This window comes from Vollenhovia emeryi, unplaced genomic scaffold (genome assembly GCF_000949405.1).
Source record: "Vollenhovia emeryi isolate VEMERY1.0 unplaced genomic scaffold, V.emery_V1.0 DF939146.1, whole genome shotgun sequence".
Taxonomy (NCBI): Eukaryota; Metazoa; Arthropoda; class Insecta; order Hymenoptera; family Formicidae; genus Vollenhovia; species Vollenhovia emeryi.
The window spans coordinates 1501076-1524628 of NW_011967220.1; the positions used below are offsets into that span (position 1 = coordinate 1501076).

The 23553-nt window shown below is 33.0% G+C and overlaps 1 protein-coding gene across 3 annotated transcripts in view; it reads left to right on the forward strand.

Moving 5' to 3' along the window:
* The first annotated feature begins 1285 nt into the window (after window positions 1-1285).
* Window positions 1286-23553, forward strand: part of LOC105566213 (5-hydroxytryptamine receptor 1) — a 74702-nt gene continuing 52434 nt past the window's right edge. For all 3 annotated transcript variants that reach the window (XM_012020040.1, XM_012020041.1, XM_012020042.1), the window contains exon 1: window positions 1286-1922. The gene's annotated coding sequence lies outside the window, so the exon portion shown is untranslated. The remainder of the gene's footprint in view (window positions 1923-23553) is intronic.

The following is a 23553-nucleotide window of genomic DNA, read 5'->3' on the forward strand; positions in this document are numbered from 1 at the left end:
CAAATTACATATACAGATTGATTCTTAAGTGGCAAAGATGTAAGGGGATATTCCTTGGCCTATCTCATGAATAAAATATCCTATAAAGCGTCGTATGCCCTAAAGTGCTTACTTTTTAAAATACAGAAAGACAAAATTTGAGAAAAAAATGAGAATTCTAAAAACGCTTAGAGATATTTTATTCCAATTTGATGTACGTATGCTTATTAGAAATCATTTTTCAGTACCGGAGTGAAACGACCTGTTCCCTAATAAAAAATGAAGCTGTTTGCATTATTAATTTCAATTATTTATTTTAAACACAAGAGGCAACGTCTGGTGAGTTTTAGTTCGGGATTTCAAAAAAATTATTAAACTTGAAAAAATAGCGTACCATTCTTTCATTAAAAAATGATTATCCATACGCACGCCCTCGTGGATCCAAAAGTGTTTAATCGATATTGGATAATGGTTTCTTAATATCGCATGTATTCACATCAAATTTGAATAAAATCTCAGCGTTTTTTTCGAAATTTTTACTTTTTCAGAAATTTTGGAAATAAAGCACTTTAAGGTATGTCCATAGGACATTTTAGTCTCTTAAAAATATATTTTACTATCCTGAGGCGCCATCCCGACGGGATTTATCTAACTGCAAGATAAACGTTAAGTAATCTAAATTACATGGACTTTCTCTATCGCACCGGCCGAAGTTGAGATCTAGACTTTCCTTTAATTCGTGGCAGGTATTTTTACCAGTTCGATTAATGAGATATGTAGATTTATCTCGTAATAACCGATAAATGTTATAGAGAACGTTATGAAGGAAGAAGATTCAACCTGGAGGTAATATTTTTCGCAATAAATTCTTTATGGTGGTTTAAAGGATGTTCGTTAATATGAAAAAGTTAAATCGATTTAAGCTGAATTTACTGTTTCAATGAAAAACTGTGTTTCAAGATTGACAAATAATCGGCGCGGAGTTTGCGTCGGGAAAAGTACAAAAAACTCACACGCAAATGTTATTATAACACAATGAAATCAGCTCGACCGAAAATGACATGTTGTTTTTACTTTCCCCTATACTTTGGAAAAATTCAATTGGACGGAACCCTTTATATTAAGATAATACCGTACAAACACATTACGCGTAAGTGCGCGTAAAAGCGAATTTTCTACTAGGGCGTTACCATGAATCTATCCTTTCTGGATAGGACAGGGTAGTTTGACGGCGCAGTACAGCGCTTGCGCCGCGCGAGATGGATCCACAACTCGGTGGTAAAAGTCCCTCTCCCTATTTAGTAACACGGCGAACGTTCGGTCGACCCGATTGCGTCGCGTCCTGTCTCAGTGTTGCGAATCGTGAATGCATGTGTTTATTTCTTTTTTTCTCTCATAAGCATTTCTTTCACCCCACCCTTCCCCATGCTATCTCGCCCTCTTTGTTCATCACCCTAATTACCAACCCCTATGCTTCACAGCAATTTGCCCTTTCCTTTTTTAATGTAAAATCCTACATTACAACTCCGTCGGTGTAACAAGCGAAACAAGGATGCGACTGCGTCAGACAAGAGGTGAAAGCTTCGTCGTACGAAGAGGAATGATAAGCCTTCAAAAACCCAGACAGAGTGTGACTTCGGTCGCTCTGCACTCTTCGTGGCTGTCCCTTAAGGCGCAGAAATTGATACAATCGGTTAGATAAGAGCAGACGAGTAAGCGGCTAATGAAATAGAAGAGTTGAATCGTGGAGCGTTGCTGTAAACTGTGCGGAGCGATCAATTTCTTGAACGAAGGCTGTTACTCTCGCTACTATTATTTGCTGCTACTCGCGACAGTTCCACAGGCTGGCACGAAGATCATCGATCGATTCAACAGGATGACAGCGTGACTCCTGGGTTTCACGGCCTATCGAAATACAACACGTACAATTGCTGAGCCAACAGGTACGTGGACGACTCTGTTGCTTTTATTTTAATTCCTTTCCCCCTTTTTCCCCATTTCTGACACCTATCCAATTCGCCTCTGTGGATAAAGGGAAACGAAAGCTCCGAATGGTCAAGGGGAAATAAAACTAATCTTTTGGATATACGCAATTTCGTTGTCCCTCCGTACAATTCGCATCGATCCCGAAAACCCCCGGTTTTTTAAATCGTACAGTCGAAAACATATGCCAAAGTGATCATTATCTTCCTTTTAAAAAAAACCCCTCGTTCCTTTGAAGCGTAAGCCCCAAACGTAAAATAAACAGGTGCAAAATCGCATAATGTTTACCAATTTTGCGTTCTTGAAACGCGCTGTGATAATAAATCTGAATGTAAATCTTTCTATTTGTGCATGGTCGAGAATGGTACATACATAATCGCTTCCACATCACACCGTAATATTTATATTCTAGCAAACAGCCGTGATCAAAGACTGTTTGTTACAACGTTTATCGAAAACGCGGAAATAATTAATTAAAATCTTTTTAAGAGTCGCTGCAACGCCAAGCTAAATCACGGATAATAAGTAAAATTGCGCCAAGCAATCCTCCACGCGCACATCCACGATCAATGTCCCGAAAAGTAAATAATGGGCGTTTTATTTCAACGTAATATTCTAGGATAAACAGTCCTAGAATAGACGGGCAATTAATGGAAATACAAAAATGTTAAAAGTTAGAGCGTGGCGGTACGGAAATAATAATTCCGCCAAACTTAAAATATCCCGTATTTTACACGTTTTGCTATCGTTACATTGTATATCGTGTGGCTTGAATATCCAAATAATATGAAAATAGCAAGCTGCAATTACTGCAGCGTAATATTATTTCTACAATTGCTTTTCTCAATTCATTAAAGGATGCAGCTGTAATCTCGCGAGTCGTATAAATATAAATTACATCAAGCACAACAGTTATTTCCGGGACATCAAGGGTAACTGTTTCTTCACATATTACATGGTTAGGTCAAGTTTAGTTGAGATATTGTCCAATTAGTAGGAAAAAGAAAGCGAGAGGATAATGTATATAACGTACCAAGTGCGCTGTTAAGAAAAGTATTCGGAGGTGCTTCGCAAAGGAAGTTATTGCGCGAGCAAGTTTATCAAACACCGCATGTATTCAGAAGAATAATTTATCTCGAGCCAGCAATAGCAATTAGTAATTTTTCTGTGACAATCTCAGCGAACATATCATCACTGCAATATTTCACAAAAGCTTTGAAACAAATGGAAATATAACATGGTAATACATGACATTATTAATTATTGTTACGTTCAACAGTACATGCGCAGGGTATGTGTTCTGTTGCTCACTATACTAATTCATATTGCGGCATTGATGCAACCGTGATCTTTTTTAATGTACGAGCTCTTCTGTTCTACTAGTGGCGGTTATTTCAACATTGAACGTTTCCATAGGTTGTACGTAAAAATGGAGTTACTTGAGAACATTTTCACAGTAACCTAAGCTAGAGCGAATAATTTTTATCCTACCTTAAGAATTTTATTTCCCACGCGTTTTATATTTCATATAACCGATGAAAATGGTGTATACCGATAAATAATATATATTTTATTTTAAACAGGTGAGTTTAAATCAGTTTAAACAAGTCAAACTTTAATTTCGATGAAAATTACGTGCACATATAAATAGAGCGAGCAATTTCTGATTATACTCCGTTGAAAATGCTGTGTAAATTATTTGATTACGTTCAGAAGGGAGCGGATAAAATGGCGATTACAACCAGAGAGAAGAATAGAAAAGATTATAAGAAAATGAGAGAGACAATGATAAAAACGAGAGGAAAGAAGAAAAGCTTTTCTTTAGAAGGATTTTAGAATAATTTTAGGATAAGAATAGGTTTTCTAACAGGAAGTTTAGAACAGGAATGATGAAGAATGAAAATAATGGAGAGAGAGTCTAGAAAAAAAGTAATGCGATGTGACTCAGCTTTTTTCCGTACTATTACCAGGCAACGATGTATCGCGGAAACATTTTTATCATTTCGTTAAAAGCACATTCGGATTGAACTTCCTAATAAACCGAAGAAATCTTTCTAAACCTTTTTGATTAAACTTTTTAATAAATCCCTGAAATTCCGTAGTAATTTCAGGGAGTAAATAAAATATCAAATTTATATCAACCGATTCCGTCGTCGTATGCGATAACATGAAACTTTAAAAATTTCTGGAAAATATTTCCGGAAAAATAAAGTTTCTTAACTATCAGTACATACATGTATGTGATAACAGATATTTTAACTTGTGAAATTTGACGAATAACAAGAAGTGAGTTTTGAAAATGAAAACGCGGTTATTTTTGCGTGAATTAATTTTATGCTGTACTTAATCAACGTTAATAATAAATAATAAAAACAAATCGTACATTTCGACTCTGCCTTGATCTACCCTCAGAAACGCGGTAATAGATAAATTACATAATATAGTGAGTATTTAAATAATGTAAATCTCACGAGCGTGAGGATAGTAATAAAAATTGAATGTAAAAAGTTGCTAAATATATTTTCAGATATACATAATATATCTATCAATTCCTAGGATTATTTAAAGACCTTAATACTATTTTTTCTAATAATAGTTTAAAACTGATGGGAATAGTTTTAAATTAGTTAATTAGTTTATTGACAGTTTGCAAAAACTGATTTAATAAATTGCATCTTTAACAGTTGATAGGTCTGGCGTATTTAGGACGCTCTGCATGTACGCGTGAGGATAATAAAAGTTGCAACACTTTGAAGAACGGCTTTGCGAAATTGTAAGATATATCATGCTTCATAAATGCAACTGCACATAAAGCTTTATGAGCGAGTCGCAATATCTTAAACATTGAATTTACACAGTATTGTAGAGCGACGCGTGGCGGTATCTCAAGTAATATGTTTATGAAGCAAATAGGGAATTATTTATAATTTTTGTAAATGAGTTATTTCATATCCGACGAGCTTTTATGCTTCGTATTGGGATGATTGTGCACGTGTATACTCCGTGATGAAATCGCAGTATTAAACACACATTTAAAAATCGATAAATGTGATATTGACAAGTGCGTATCCGATGACAATGCAGGCAGGTGCGAATCATCATCGCAGCTGACAACTTCTTCATAAAGAAGGGCATATGTAAATGACGTTTAGGACAAAAATATTGACAACTCAATAAAACTCCAATAAGAGCGAATTGAAAAAATGTAGAATCCCGTCGCGCAATTAAGAAGATCTGTTACCGTTGTTCTCGGTTATCTTTGGTGGATTGCTATTGAACGTTTCAATTATGCCCAAGACGAATTAAAACGTAATTTTTAGAGCCGCTGTTGTTGCCACCCTCGCAAATTCCTGCCACGATCCTACCATTCTCCGAGGATCGTGCAGTATGTACATATATGTATACATAACATACTTTAGTTACATATACACCCAGAAAAAAGTTTCTTTGAAATCAAATGAACTTTCTTTGAATTTGGACCTTACTAGATTTTTATCTAGTTTCAAAGAAATAATTGTTTCACTTTAACCAAAATTTTATTCGCTTAAGACTGGAATCTCTAAGAGAATTTATATCTACCTGTCAAATCTAGTAGATGTTTTAGTAGAAGTAAATAAAAATTTAGTAGAGACGCCCACCTATAGTGAGAGGGAGGTCCAGGTTCAAACCCTGGCTGAGGTAATATTTTTCACAATAAATCTAATGTGTGAAATATTTAGGCACTAACACCCTGTCACGGCTCTTAGTCCTTTATTCCTTCAAATTTATATTTATCACATTTGAGTCATACGAATTTTATTAATTTGTTAAAATTTAGTAGATTCAAAGACACGCGATTTTAATTTATCTCGTTAATTTAACTTCAATAAATATTTTTTCTGTGTGTAATGGCACCCGTAAGAAATTATTGTGAGTAGTCTGGACATAAGACACGAGACGCGTCAGGGACAACGTACTTGTAAACGATAGAAACGATAGAAATCTGAAAGACGAGTTTTCGTAATCTACTTTTTAGTAATCTTAATTTTCCAAAGAGCTTAATTTTTCTTCAAATAACATGAATATCTCCTGAAATGTATGTATGCGAACAATTGCGAAAAGAATAATTACTTGTAAAGGTAACCAATGCGTACACTTTTATGTAAAATTGTGAAATTTGGCACACATGTATTTCTGCTCTCACTACTATGCAAAATATAAATAGTATATTGATATGTATATACCAGCGAGTATGTGCGTTATGCTAATTTTTACAATATCGAAAATGAGTGTATTCAAAGAGTAGGTGATAACAATTTTTATATTCATAAAGTAAGTTAAGTTAAAAATTCATTTATTTTAAAATTTTGTTAAAAAGCACTCAACAATTAAAAAATGTTGACATATACGTTCAAAGTTACATTCAAAATTATTTCGTTCTCGTTATTAGACACGCAATAATCGTACATGTGTAAGAATGCTAACTTTTCCAAGATAATTTAATATCAATTGCAGTTCAAAGTCGAAAACAGACGCGAAAATATCATTAGGCTGTTTGTCGCGATTAATATTACCGTATGCCCCGGTGGTCGAATTGGTGAGACGCTCGTAAGGGAGGTTCAGGTTCAAACCCTGGCTGAGGTAATATTTTTCGCAATAAGTATCTTTAATTAAAATTTGCGAGCTGGATCGTCTAATAATTTTCTCATTTGTTGATATAAAGTTTCTTTATTAACTTATTTATTAATGTTGACTGTTGTTATTAATTAAATGTGCGGGCAATTATAAAACATTAATTGTGAAATGTTCTCATAAGTATTTTTATAAAATGATTTTTAATTATTACATAATTGAATATATAATTAATACATAATTTAATTACTTTGCAATAATTGCGCTAATAATGCAATGACACATTAACATATTTTATCGTATTACAGATAAACATGTTTCTCAAAATGATGCAAAATTAATCTATCAAAATTTTGGTTTAATATTGCGTTTTACGAGGAGAAATTCTTTTGAGCGTAAAAGCGATCTATATTGACGGCATCCTTTTTCTTCGTTCAAACTCTCATAATGCACTAATGCAAAATTTATTTTCAGACGAAAGTATTTGGGGTATCTCGGTCAGCTCTGCAGCGAGCATTTTCTGTTCCGTCCACCTCGCCTACGGGGTATATCTTGCTTAACCACGCAGCTCCATCAAATATTAATACTTCGGTATTTCGCTGCGTAAAAATCGATTTTGCAAAAAAAAGATAGTTGCCCCAGTTCGCTTTCTTTACCTTCTCTCACTGACGGCGCGAAATAAAGCGGTTATAACCCGGACTGTAATTTTATCGGCGCGTGGATATGAAAATATCGTTCGCGTCGCTGGTGAAAACACTGGCCTTCGCCAGTTGGAAATATTGCAGTATTTGCATAACGGCACAACGGTCCAATGCTATTTTTTTTTTACTTTCTTTTCTCAGTGTAATATAACAATGCATGCTCGCGGCGGACGCATGCACGTTTTCGCATATGTCTTCATCGTGCAATGTAAATTAAATATTGTTGCCGATCAATAATGGAAACTTTCGAAAAGTAAAAAATTTCCTCTTCAACGAAGCAAACCGAATGTGACATGTCGAATCGTTATACTGAACTAAAATTTTTACCGAATAGAAATGGTAGACGGAATTCGAGGGATACACGAATACATTATTGAGCGCGTGCATATACGCGCATGTGAGTTCGCTGTTCGAATGAAATCTCGCCGCTTTATAGGAATTCACGAAAAATGTGTAACACGATGGCCGATGATGACTTCAATCGCGCGAGCGCGAGTATAAAATTTATTTAATTATTTGCAAATTTTAATTTTAAAGAAATAAAACTGTAAGCTTCTCTAATTGATCAATAATATAGTTGAATACTGTAGGAAAGGTACACTGTTTCTTAATACATTATTATTAATTTCCTTTCTCTTATTTACCTTATGTTTCGTTTTTTATACATTTAATCTGTCGTTCCGATGTTTTATTTGTACGAAAGGTTGATTCTTTATCGTCAGTTCAATTACATAAGTAAACATAATTCGTTAATAATCTTAAATCGTGTACTGTTACTATTCCGAGAAATATGTGCTAAGAAAGGAATCAAACAATTTCGGATATAATATGAAACACAGTGTTGTGCTACGTTATTGTAAAATAATTAATGTGGATAAGAGCAAATATGTGTATATGCATATTCATATTTAATAAAACCCGGCTGAGTGGTATCGGATTGCCATAAAAAGGTGCATTTATGTATACGAGTAAATAGACCGTTAAAATTAAAAGTAATATAAAGTGCTGAAATCTAAAATGTTATACACGTATATGTAGGGTTTCGGTGGATAATATTTCGTGGATATGTAGAGCAGATAAAAATATCTGCGAGTTCCTATAAAATTTTTCTACAACGTATCTTTATCCACACAAGACAGTTTATTCAGAGGTTACCACAAATTGTTCCAGATTTCCAAATGCAATCGCAGAGATGTTTATTTGTAAGTAAATGACGTCCAGGATATTCAATAAAGTATCGTGAGATAGGCAACGGATACCATTTGCACATTTTCTCTGTATCCCATGTATACAGCCGCATTCCATATACACAGCACAGAAGCTTGTAACTGCATTGCAATGTTGCAACGGTGAAAATTGCAATGCAACATTACAGACATTAGAGATATATAAATCCGCAAATACCAGACGCTCGTAGCAAAGCAACGTTCTGTTTATCTGTTCACTGAATTGCGTAATTAATAAGATCAAATAAGATAAAGGTTGATCTTTAAGATTGATTCATTTCAACGCTCAGAAATTAATTAAATTGGTAAATGAGTGTACCAACTAAACTGCCTGTTGCGCAAGAAAATTGTTCAACGATGGTCTAAAGCTGTTACCATCATTCGCGTGGTCTAATAATTCTGTTAGATGATTCAATAAGAACAGATAATGCATCCAATTAATATCACAAATTAAGGGATAAGTTTTGTTTAAAGATTCGCTGGCTCAAAATTACATTGTTCTAAGTTACTCGGTAAATCGGTGAGAAGACGAAATTCTCGCTGGTGAAACGACGCTTGACATAATGTCAGACATCTAATATCACGCGACTCAACAAGATAAGAACATAATTGATTTTCGGAGTCATGCAATTCAAGTACTCGGGCGATCGTTATTGTGCACGATTAATATATCCAGGAATGTACGGCACATTGCACGAACTCGCCTTAGAATCAAGTCATTAATTACTGTCTCCGCGTGCCTAATCCTAGATTAAATAATTTACGTACTACACGATATATTTCGTTTATCACAAACGCCGTTCGATCTCAATTATTGTGGGTGCAGATACAACTATTGATAAAACTTTTGATTTTCGAGATATCAACTTCACAGAGAGGCGTGAAAGACGTAGATACGTAGTCCTCTGCGCTCTCGACCATACAGAAAATTATATATCACAAAATCTGTACAAAACAAGCAAGTACGAAATCCGATTATATAATTCAGTTAAAAGTGTAATTAGCAGAGCTTAACACGTTCCGCGCGTATCACCAGTCGTACATGCTAAACTTTTCACTCAGACCATTTGATATTTCGAGTCTAAGCACATATATTAATATAAAATACTTCACAAAATCATTAATTCATACGTCTGAAGCAATTATTAATTACGTCGTGTATCACCTGCAGTTATATACGTAGTAATCAGTTTTGAGTTTGCTTCATATGACTGTCCTATTTTATTTCTGTCGCGTTACTCTAATTCACCAATGTAATTTTCGCTTATTAGAATTTGCTTATTGTTTTCACTTTTTCCAAAAATACAGAAATACCAACTACAGAATTGTCAGTGCAAAAGGAACATTTTCCGCGATTAAATTCAAATAAATCTACTTGTCAAAATTTTTAATGTGTGACTCATTCTATCATTAAAAAATTCGCGGTTGAATTATAGAGGGGGGTCCACGTTAGCAAACTGAACCTTGAGTCGAACATCGCCGTCAATTGATTATGTGTCCATATTATCGAACCAAACCTTAAGCTGAACTTTGTCACGAACCGATCATGTGTCCACACCATCAAGTTAAATCTTAAATATAATAGAATATCGGTGCGAACCGATATTCGCGAGTCGCGTGCTCACTTTACGGAGCTGCGAGCATTTTGTTGATATACGATTCGATTCGCGTGTTCTATCAAAAGTCGATATTTCACCGCAACATCAAAAGATACTTTTTATTATCAGATTACACGCGTTGTCAGATACTAGTTGAACTTCCAGCTAGACAAACAATGACAAAAGACGAAATATGAACGATGAAAAAACGTGTGAGTGCCCAGTCGCAATTCGATTCGATCATTTGATATTTGTGTAAAATTTTTTTATCTTTCACGAATTTCTTGAAGTCTTAAATCTGTGAGAGATTCTCCAGCATTATATAGTCCGTTCTTCTTGATAATAAACAAACTTGCCACCATCGATAATTTTGTCTGTTTCTTTTTAGTGTGTGGCATATATGCACGTACGTTGCAACAGCTAATTTTAATCTTTAATTATTCAGCGTAATGTTTATTCATCCGTATGAGTTGCACGACTGATGCAAATCACATGCATATCATAGACAAATGATCGATATGAGAGACACATTTCATCTTTTTAAATTCAAAAAGTTAACTAGAATTCTTAATGCCTCTGACATATAGTCCGAGAAATCTTAATCAGTTTTAGAAAGATTTTCACCCTTCAAAAGTGGTAAAAGCATCATTCGAAAAATAGGGAGGTAACTTTACGGCACCTAACTAACTTTACGTACATAACAGATGCACAATGACATAATTCAATTCTACTATACTCAATTGCCACACGTTTATTAAGCTGACACAGCCACTTTAGTACAATCAAATATAACTTATACAGAAATTTAGTGCCTTTTTGTTGCTAATTTGTTGCTTAATTCCTGATTTTGTTGCTCTAACCGTATTTCGAGAAAACAGTAGCGATGTAAACTTTAGATTAAATTAAACTGATGCAGCTATTAGAGTTGAGTTAATTAGGATCACTGTAAAGTGAAAAATATCACTGTATTGTGAAAAATACCGTCTAAGCCAGGGTTTAAACCTTGCGATTATTCGATGGCTACATCAAAAGCTGTGTTATGAGACCGAAAACTAATCAGCGCATAGTTTACTGAATTAGAAAAAGAAAATGAGTACACAGAAGTATTGTTTTCAGGCTACTACGATGCAGCCTGACACTACAAAATGGTATTTTCTCCAATTAATTAATTACTTTCTAAGATTTATATCGGCCCGCCCCTATACACACATGATTTCACTTATTAAATATATAATATATAGTATAAATTGCAACGTTACTTCCAGTTGTAAGTCTTATGTTCTAATGTAATGTAATAATAATTTTATTTATCATTATAATTCTCTTGCACCACGTGTCACGCAAGAATTCGAGAGGATCGATTCAATATACGGGGACAGTTGCATTTACGAGTGCGCAATATGCTGCAGATCCACGTGAGCATAAAATACGAGCTTTTAACTCTACGTTACTGGTTCTTTTTTAACGTAATTATTTGAGCAAGGTGTATTTTACACTCCGATATTATAACTGAATTTTTATTATTCCCTTGAACAATTAAATAAAGGTTGATAATATACTTTTTGTATAAAAACAAATGTAAAGGTCCTTTTTCAATTGCGAAACAATTCGTGTTAAACACAAATTCGAATGAACAAGAGGGCTCACAGCCGTGACAAGTTGTTTGCGTGTAAATAACTTTATTATAAATTTGGCGAAAAATATTACTTCAGAATTTGAATTCATATTAAATGCAATAATGTGTACAAAACGCGTAACACGTATGACAAGTTCATCATTCATTAAAAAAATACAAAATTATATTAATTAAATATTGTTTAGACATGTAAGGATATGTAAAAAAATCGTTCTCGCTGAATATATTTGATACATTGAAGAGTAAAGTTAACAATTTACATTTGTCTTATATAGCTTTAAAGTAAAAATTGTGTAGGAAGGTAAATTATAATTATGCGTTAATATTATATTAAATTGTAAATTAGTATATTTAGTTTTATTTATTTAATGCAATTTATAAGATTCTAGGTGTAACAATCAGAAAGATGTATTTTACAACATCCGAATTATTTCCGAAATTGAAGAAGCGTGAATCGATATTATATAAATACGCAGCATTGCCCGAATATAGAACTTTCCTTGAAATATAGAAACTTTCCTCGTGAATGGATTCGTCATAATCGACGTAAAGAATGCGCGCGCGAATCCGCGTTTGCTCATTCGCGCGTGAGCGAAGTGAATGCATTTATATACTATTATAAAAATTAAATCGATCTGGTCAAATCGTTATCGCGTGCGCGCTGGACTTTTGCAAATACGTTTGTTAGCGATTCTACGCGACACGCTTTGCCGATGAACTTGGCAATTTCTGCGAATTTTTATCCGCACGAGATATAATACTGTGATTTTATGCGAACTCGAAGAAAATTATTCTCTTCAAAGAATTTTCGTCTCAAAAAGTACTCAAATTTCTAAAGAAATATTTCAATATGAAAATTTACTTCGGAAAAGAAAATAAAGTATTAAATTTCTAATAATTCGTTAGTAATATAAATCAATTTTACTTTAAACTATTTAAAATGGTAATTGCCTAATTGCTTTATCTCTTTGTTTCAAAGCATTTTATTTGATGCTTGTACGTGTTTAACAATCAACTTGCTTTTCTTTGTCTCACACAATATAAAGAAAAAGTACGTATCTTAAAGACTAAAAAAAGTGAATTGACTTTTTTACCGTAAAATTATTGTCGAAAGGATCGGATTCAGCGTGGACATAACATAACACTACCCATTACGCCGGTGGCACGTTCACATCTACTGCCGTTAGCGCAGAAATAATGACATGGAGTTTTACGAGATTGAACACGTTTGTTGAAATCGTTTTACAGTTCTAGTCAACAAAACGCGTCTGTAAGGCTCAGCAACTTAGCTATGAATCTCGAATTCCGTTTAACAGATATATCACAGCACTTTAACGTGCAGAATGTTACGAGACTTCTCTTCAACAACTGCTCGATACAACTACTCGAACTATTGTTATGCTCAATATATCGCGGGGATAACAATATAAAGTAGAGAAGATGCTCATAGTTAAGAAATATTAAGATAAGACGGGGCTAATTGAGACGGTTAAAGAAACAAGTCGGAAACAAGTTTCAATACATCCAAATGATCTAAACATCTTGGGACCAATTTTTACATACTGAAATTATTACCTGTCAAATACTTTTTATGGTTCATTGATTTTATTTTTAAATACACTTCCCACAAATATGTAAATTGTTTTTTCCTATTGCAACACAGATTTCCTAGTACTAGACCTTACACTTGTGACATGATACTCATTCATTTTTCTTCAGTTGGACGTGCGGAATCAGGAGAAATGAAAATGATTCAAATGATCCCGATGTATGTATATACATTGTTATACACGAGTTGGCACTATTGCAGTTTGTTTTAGAGATAGGAATAGTATCATACCAACTTCTATATACAAAATATTAATCTCTAGAGAATATCGCGACATAAATGAAATACAGAAGGTGCCACTTCTCAAACTAATTTCTTTGTCATATTCACAAACAGAATTATGCCAATTTCTAGATACTGAATCAATATACAAGGGTATTTTCGGGATGTACCATTTCTAAGCGCGCCAAATTTTCGCAAACTGATTAGTCAACTATAAGTGTTTCTCATTTAAGAACTACAATAGCCTCGACATTTTTACATATATCTTTTAAGATATTCAAGTAAAATTTCGTAACTTTTTCAATATTCAACTTACGATATCTCGATAATTATTTGTCAGAGGAAAAATGGTATAGGAGACTTAATCGATTTGGTTTCAAGAATATGACGTTACAAATAGCGACTGAACTTGATAATTTTGAAAGCTTTAAGGAGAAAGTTCTAATCTTCTTAGAGCTTTCAAAATTATCAAGTTAACAAAAGCTGAAGCACTATTGTAACGGTATATTCTTAAGGCCAAGTCAAATCAAAAAGTCCTCTACCACTTTTTCTCCGACAAATAGTTATCGAGACACCGTAAGTTAAATATTAAAAAAGTTACAAAGTTTTCCTTCAATGTCTAAAAAAACGATGAAGCAAATAAAAAAGTACTTCAGACAAAAGTTGTTCAAATTAATTAGTAGAAGATGATATAAGAAATAGGAGGTTCCGTTAAAAAATTTTAAGGTGGTATATGATTTTAATAATGTTGACGTAGAAAATGACGTAGAAAATAGTGAATTACTATTGGGGCATAATTGAAAATTACAATGGAATACACTACTCTGCTCCACTTTGTTCCGCCCCGTTTTGCCTCCAAGGATAACATCTAGGTTATATATTTTTACCTGGTATTGGAATGGTCTTTTATGGAACTAGGTATGTAATTGTATTTCAGTAAAGTATATACTACAGATAGTTGAAGTCCGGAATTTTTAATAGAAGCTGTTGCAGTATTATACATTTAACTTCGTGAAAATACAGCACAAATATTGTAAAACGGAGCAACAATAGCATGCGCGTTGTAAATACGTGATACAACGAACGAAATAATACGACTACTTTTGCTGCTTGCAATCGCGTGAAATGGGAAACTTACAAATAATTTGACATAATTCCGTTTAGCATCATAGTAGGCTAGAAAATACTGGCACTCCGGTTTGCCCCATTACCCTACTTTGCCCCATGTTTCACTATGAAATGAAAAACAAAGAAAAATTAATATTTTTTTCGAGATATGCATTTGTCAAATATTGTAACATTCGCGATATTTTAAAAAACTAAAATGTACACACAATATTATAAAAATACAAGAATTGTATATACGTCAGTCACCAATGACGAAGAGAAAAGATGCTATCTCTAACTCTTCACTGACGTCATAAAAATGTAATAATATGACTCTTTGAGTTACAAGACAGCCGTTTGACATAACTTTAAAATAAATTAAATAAATTCATTTTTAATAAAAAAGAATTGTAAAAAGATTTTAACAAACCAGAGTAGAATATTACACAAAGCTTACTCACGTACCTACTTTTTTTTAAATAGGTTTTCAGATATAGCGGTTTTAATGTCACAAAACCGAAAAAGTATCTCATAACACATTTTTTGAAACCTCTCTATATAAGTTTGACTCTTAAAAAATTTTATAATTAAAAGACGGTAATGTTTAAATGACTGAAATTTTAATAATTTAAAATAGCGATATTATTCGAATAATCAATAATATATGTATATATTCTTCATATACACATATTTAATTCAAGATTTACCGTTTCTCATATAAGCGGAGTATTTTTTTATTAGTTGTGTGCTACAAATATTGATTTAATGTTTTGCGGGACGATGTTTATGGTTTATTCATGCATTGTTGTAACACAATTGCAAAAGTAAATACAAATATTTTTTAGAAAATAAAGAAGTCAGATATTTTTCTTAAAATGCAATCATTTACCTCAAGAATTATTAATCTTCAAAAAATGACTTTTGCCGTTCAGCTTTTTAACACATTATTGCATAAAAGTGTGATGTTTTAAAATCTTCTCAAATAACTATAATATAAAATCTCTTGAAAACACTTAATTATTCTAGCATTTGCCAATTTTTGTTCATACAGTTATATAATCACATTTTTATTAACAAATTTGATCAACTAATGCTTGGGTTAATCGCTTTCGATGTTCCTTTTATCACGTTATGTTAACTGAATTCTTACGGTCTATTTACATGACTGTAATTCAGTGCTTCCGATTAATATATAGTACATATATATACATAAAATCTCATATTTCTGTGTATAATAAAATTTTATGACTATCTAAACTGCTCTCGATTTTTTATATGGCTACTGCATTTCACCCTTTATTTGTTATGGCAAAAAGAATACTTAGTCATATGTATATGTCGTAATGAGAAGAAAGAGTTCGTGCAAATTATTTAGATGAGAGAAAAATGTAGACGAAAGAATTGCACTGAAATTTAAGGTAGAGAGCGAACACTTTATTCCGTATACAAAGGTTAGACCTGTCTTAAGCGAGCTACACATCGAGATGATTAACGAACAAAGACTGACACGAAAACCGGTGCTTTGTTAGACTGGAAAAGATCGTTTCATGTAAATTTGGCTAATTTCGGAGATCAGTAATCCGATTGGCTGTGTCCGGTATGATAAATCAGCGGGTGATGGGGAGAACACATTTATTTACAACAATATAAAAACTTGGACATCATAAGATCCATGAAAGAAAGTTGGAAATAATGCATGGCACAGGAAGTAGAATTTCGCACGAGGAAATAAAAACTGACACTCATAATCTAACTGTTTATACTTTAAACGATGGTGTATATTTTAGGGTTATTGTTAATCAATGTTAAAACTAATTCTAAAACTAATTATTATATAAGTAACACAGGGGATTAGTTATACAGTGGTTTTAAATTTAATTTAGAAATGAAGATCTGCGCCGTTCGTATGTTTTATATCAAATCAGTCACATTTTACCAGTTTCAGTTTATAAATTTACGATTACATTTATGATATAACATATATTACTTTAAACAACGCATTACATCAAGAGAGATACGTGCAACAACGTAGACAACGACGTAGCAAAATCTCGTTAAGTATATTATTTGAATTTGCTACGTCGTTGTCTACGTTATTGCACGTATCTCTCTTGACGTAATGCGTTGTTTAAAGTAATATGTTGTATAATAAATAAATTTATGTAGATTCGTAAAATTTATGTAAAATACGTAGATTCATGAAGTTTTGTGTTACTCGTATATAAATTTTTTTTATGCAACCGGTTTTCATTTCAATTTATTTCACTTTTAATGATAAGAAATTGCACCTTACCCAAGTAATAATAAAGTATTTACATTAACGTGATTTCCAACACAATTTTCCATAAGTCAAATAACAAACTAATTGGCCGAATCAATTAGTTTCTGTTTGACACGAATAAACTAGCTGAGTTTTTAAACAAAACTTTAATTACGTAAAATTATTTCAAATTTCATGACGTTTGCATTATGTTACATTCAGTTTAATTTGTCGAAATGCGACGCAAATTGCTTTTGCTGTCGTAAGTGGTTGATAAGCATTCACTGACGGAAATCTCATCGTTACCTGACAAATGAGCATTAGCGGATACATTGCGATCAGATAATAATGAATAAATGACAGGGACGACTGAAAGCGTCACTGTTCGGATTACAGAAATCTTACCATAATCCGACTGTAGCATTGCAACAATCAATAAAGATATTGTGCAGTATCAATTTTTTTATTTCCGATTTCTAAATTAAAAATTTGCTATAAAGAATTACAGATATTCTTTTATAAATAACAATATTGCTTTTATAATTCTAATTTACTTTGAGTCTTATGACTCATCTAACGTACAAAAATACAAATAATGTGCACTTGTGAACATGCAAGTTTGAAAAGCGAATGGAAAATTTGATTATACTCTTTAGGAGATCAATATCTTTAATACTCTAAGAGTTTATTACACAGATTCTGTAGATACACTTGATTAAAATCTACGGTATCTCTTCGATGATGATAAAATAACATCATTTCACGGCACTATATTTATCAGGTGAAACGAGATATTTAATTAGAAAACTCAGAAAGCTTACCACAGCAAGAGGAAAAAGGAGGGATCAAGTGAAGAGAAGGAAGAAAGAAAAAGAAAAGGGGGGAGAGAGGCAGGGGAGCGAAAGAGAGAAGATTTCCCAGTACAACTGAGATTTTTCTATCAGCTGTGGAGGTTTATTGTTGGAAAGCGATCACAACTTTAATAACTAAATGTATCTTACAAAATGGCAGAAAGATATTATTATCACATATGTTAATCTGTATTAATCATCTGATTATTATTATTATCTATTACTACAATCCATCATTGTTATCCATAATTAAATAAAAATTCATTTATTTGATTTGGTCTCAAGAATATTTGTAATAGTGCACCAACTTTTGTAAACACTCGTGTATTTACAACTTGAGCATTCCAAGGGAGATTTCAAGATCATCGAGTTAAACTGGAACTCTGTATTGTAGTAGAAATTTCTTGAGAATAAATAAAGTAAAAAAGTCCTGTTCCACTTTTCCCTCTGACAAACAATTATCGAGATATCGTAAGTAAGGTATTGAAAAAATTACCAAGTTTTTTCAAGTGTCTCAAAAAAAAACAATCGAGCAAAGAGAAAATGTTACAGAGTTATTCAAACTAATCAGTACAAGAAGGTGGTACAATAAATAAGTGGCGATTTCTGAAGGAGGTTCTGAAGGAAATAGTTCTCACCAAACTATGTCACGAAAATATATGCATTTCAAGGTTTATACTCGTCGGAACTAGTTAGCTTGCCGTGATAATACATTTACCATGTCAAAGAAAAAGCCTTTTGCAGTTAAAGCGATAGTGAAATGTGACACCTATATCACAGGTGTTGTAAAAACTCATTTCGCAAATCGCGATACAAACATCGCTTGCAGGCGCATACGTGTGTCATCTCTTAATCGAATTTTAACATGCACTGAAATCAAATAAAAGGAAAGTTTTTCATATCGCCACCCACGTACGGATTATATTGCACTATGGCTCAGCGCGTTTCCTGGGCGCGATTGAATTTAACACCTGTCACCTGCCTCATTGCTCGTTTTGATAAATCGCTTAAATGCAAAGATAAAAAAATTTCATCATCGACGCGGTAGGAAATTGAGAATCATCCTTTTCGATTCAGCATTCATTTACGTAGCAAAACTTTTTCATATAGTCGTGCAATCGATTTTTACTTTTCCTGTATAATTAGATATTCGACGGTACATAAAAATTAATTTATGTTGTGTTATTCAATTGAGTTTGCTATTCTGTCCAATTATTAGTACAGTCGCCCCTCGATTTGCACGGTGTATCCCACGTGTTTTTCTTATGCGACTGAGAATCGTATAAATGGAGTCTATTATTACACAAAAGGACGTAAGAGAAACACCCGTGTGTGTGTTGTACAAATATTTATTTCACATATTTGTATAAATATAATAATGATGAAAAGTTGGAAAAGAAAACTATATTTCAATTTTATTTGTTGTCGCTGTACTCCAAAGAAGTAAATTTTTCTTTTTAATTGATTTCAACTATTATTATCACTGGAAATACATGTATATTTCTGCAACAGTTTCAGATCTCTTTTCAAAGATACATTTTCTGACCGCGTAAAATAAGATCGGGGTAAAACTGATTATGAGACCGCGGATAAAAAGTACCGTGTAAATCGATAGATGAGTGTATATGTTGTCATAGTAAAGTCATCGCCACCTATCGCAATATCGTTTCGACTAGATCCATTGTTTGACCGATCGGTGTAATAAAGTGAAAACTGGAAAGCTTGAACAATAAATGAATCTAGTGCGCATCGGGGCGATACATGTAAGCAAAAATGAACTATCAAACGTTTTAAACGCTTAAAATTGCAGCATAAAACCGAGATTTAATTTGCAGACAGGATTGCAAATTGTTTTAATAAAATGTTTTTATTAGCCCGCTCATTTAATAATGCAGTGATGATTTCATTTTCAGAAAATAACGTGATTATGCTGCTCGTGCAAAATCAATAGATGCATACAAATGCGACATTTATTTAAATTACAATTAAACGATAGCTGTTTTCAATTAGTCAATTAGAATTAATAATTGATGAAGTTGTAATTTTCTTTGATTACAACTATAGATAAGTAAGCGAATTTTTTACAGCAAGCAACGTAACGATGCTTATTGTAATACCTAAATGTTGCAATTCCAGTGAGGGAAAAGTTATAGAATGTTTAGCGTAGTTGTAAACGATTTGGTGTTGTAAACACGGTTGCCCGTAAAGTTGAAATTTGAAACTTGTTCTACTTTGTTATTAACACAAAACAAAAAGATATTCTGCATACGTGAAATGCAATATTTCAGTGTTCTCGCTGTGAGAACTAAATCCTTGTTTGTCACTTGTCACGCGCAAGTGTGGTGTTTATGTACGGTAAATAGATGTTTATACATATCACCACTTGCGGCGATGACACTCTTATCTAGCAAAAACATTTTCTCCTAATAGCGGGAAAAGCAAACCACTTTAGAGGAAAATTTTCGACCTTTCTGTGATTTATTTGATTTTCTGATTAACGCATTCAATTGTATTTAGTAGGAAGCTTTATTAGAAGTTTTATTTATAATTGGTTTCGAAATGAAATTTCATACAAGTTGTACTTAAAGCGGAAAGTTTTATTACTTCAAAACCAAACTTGTCTTTGATGTTTAAGTTTCTAATTATAATATTATCCGTTTAGCACGTGTAATAGAGAGTATTAAACGGATACTTACAATTAGTCGGTTATATTCTCTTGACTTTATAAATCGTCTGATATATCATAAATGTATTTCTAGGTCAATTCTATCAGAGCAAAGGCTTTTACTTAAAAGGTTAACGTTGTTACGGTTGTATTTAGTCAAGCATTCTCTGTTACAACGAAAAAATATTAAAGGGGCGATTCGGAGCTCTATCAATCATCTTTTTTGCTTTCTGTGATTCTTTGAAAGTTCCGTGTATTTACCTAGCAGAAAGAAGCTGCTAGGTAAATACACGAAGGCTGAAAACTCTAAAGTATATCCATGTCAACTTTGCACGAGCACGCACATGCGTATATCTATCATATTTGCATGCAACAAGCAAGTGCATCGATCAAATCCGTGCCAGTCCTCTCGCTAAAAGCGTTTACAAGAAGAAAAACCGTCAATCATCAAATATTCAATATTCTCTCTCTCTCTCTCTAATGATATTCTTCGAAAAATTATCTTCAGTTTCATGTGATATTTGAGCTTACTTTTTTAGTAGAATATAATTTAATTTATTATCAACGCCCAAACAGAAAGAACGAAGTTTATTTTACTTGTATCAAAATTGAAAAAAATAACTACCATTTAGATCTCGTATCCTTGATTTATAACCGAAAATTATTTAAAGAAAGTTTAACATTACAAAAATTCAAATTTTTTTGTAATAAAATCAATTTAATGATTTCTGGATTTATTAAAAAGAATTATCATGGAAAGAAAGAAACCTAAAATAATTTTTGTCTCTAAATCTACTAGAATACATGTGTATTATCATTGCATTGTTACGAATAAATTTGTAGTGAGAAATTCAGCACATTACTGGAAAATATTTATCTAAATTAAATGGACAATGAGAGTTTATTTAAGCTACATTAATCTTTGTGGAATGAATGAATTAATTACGCGGAATATTTCCTTTCCAATTCAGAACAAGTTTTGGATAAGTTTTGATAAAAAGTAGCGAAACAATAGTACCATACAAATGAAGTGCAGAATATGCATAATTATTTTTTATTGTGAATTTCAAGAAAATGAATATAAAATGTTATATTATATTTTATTTCTACTAGAACAATGCATTATGCGCGCGTACATTTCGGAATAGGTTGTTCCGTACTTTCGATAAGTTAGTTAATAGTTAAATCATTTTTTCGATTAATAATTAATTCATTACAATTATTTTTTTATATTACCTTTCATCTTTATTCATTCTTACTAAATTGGTGGATATTATTTCAATGCATTCTGATTATTGCTTTAAACTCTTATTTTTTATTAAATTTTATTTTATTAGTCTCTTAAATACTTAACTATAACCTCTTCTTCTTTAACTTTTTGTTTAGTCTCTTTCTTTAAGTATATTTTTTCACAACCTGTCAAAATTCACATGCGAATAGGAATCTAAAAGAGAAGTGAAGCACACCGCGCTTCGAGAAAACCAATAGGCATCGTGGAAAAGGGACCTCAACGGTTCGATATTAGGTAACGACAATTCACGCCAGTGTGTGTAACATCTCTTATTTTTTAGACTAGAAATGGCATAACGCGCGCCTTGCGCGCGCAGTTTGTAGTCGAGCATTGTGTATTTTCAAGAATTTGTATACATGCGAAGAAGGTATTGTATGCGCAACGTCCATTTAAAAGAAAAGGTAATTTATAATTCACTGATACGATCCGCAAGAGCAGAGTTGTACCCCGTTAACTGTATATGTTAAACTGTAACAATACAAATATGTATACGATTATTATAGAATAATTATGCAAAAATCTAAATTATTTTATTAAATATATTTTATATTTTATATAAAAAAATAGGTATTTATTAAAATAATTATAGAATATTAAAAAAGTCTTCCTTTTAAATATAAACTTACAAAATTTTATACGTTCGTTTTGCAACACTTATTCGAATCCTCGTTCGAATCATTTGAATAAATAAAACAAAAGCAGAGAACAAATGCTTTATTTTGCACAGGTAGCAAATAATATAAAACTATAAAACACTCACTTTACGATTTCTCTGCCGTTGCCCGATGCCTCACAGGCCTGCTCCTCCTCTCAGATTTCCTTGTTGCACTTGCACAACACTTACTCGCGAAAATCATCGATCGCGCGAAATTTCGGACACTCCCGTACGCGATGTGAAATACCGCGACGCGCACGAAATATTATTAACAAACATCGCGTGACTTTCTGTCGTAAAAATTACTCGAACTAACAACTTGCATTTTTGATTCGGAGGGAGTAGGATAATAATGGATAAATCATTGGTAAATTAGCGATATAAAACGCAACGCGAGCATCCAAGCATAATCTGCGGCAAAGACGTAGTTATTAGTCCGCAACGAAACGATATTTTACAATCTTTATTGTCATTCAATCTAATCCTCGAAGTGAATTATGTGAACGAAACCTCCAGCGATAAATAGTTGTTATTAATTGCAATAGTTAATCGAGATCATTTTCGATTACATTTACATAATGTAACGACACGCGATAAGCAATTTTCTCTACTTCCTCCCTGTTCGAGTTGTAAAGAACGACAGGGCGAATTACAGCGCGAACGCCAAAGCCGCACAAATCTCTTTCTCTTTTCCCGAAAATGGATCAAATTATACGAAATCGACAGATAATTTAAACGCGCGGTGCGTAAACGAGATGTAATCGCGACAAATTACCACGATTTACATTTATACCTTACAATGAGATGAGTTAGTCTTGTGAAGTCTACGTTGATAAAAGCCGCGGCTTGACCGTGCAAATTATTTTTCACTATAAGTTATAATATTTAGTCGACGAACGATACTTGTTAATAATAAACGTGTACAGATCAATAGCGTTTCATCCCCACATTCACCGCGATCGCGTTTTGGAAATTGGTAAAGCAAAAGTAATAACACGCACGGAGCGACTCTCGCCACTGCTTGCCGGCAGTTCGGCGAACGACTGAGAGTGCCGCGACCTTCAGGTACACGGTGGCACGCAAAAACATCGTACGTCACCGCGCCGAGTGAAAAACAACAAAAAAAGTTGAGAATTCGTTGGCCCGCTTAATCGTCGTA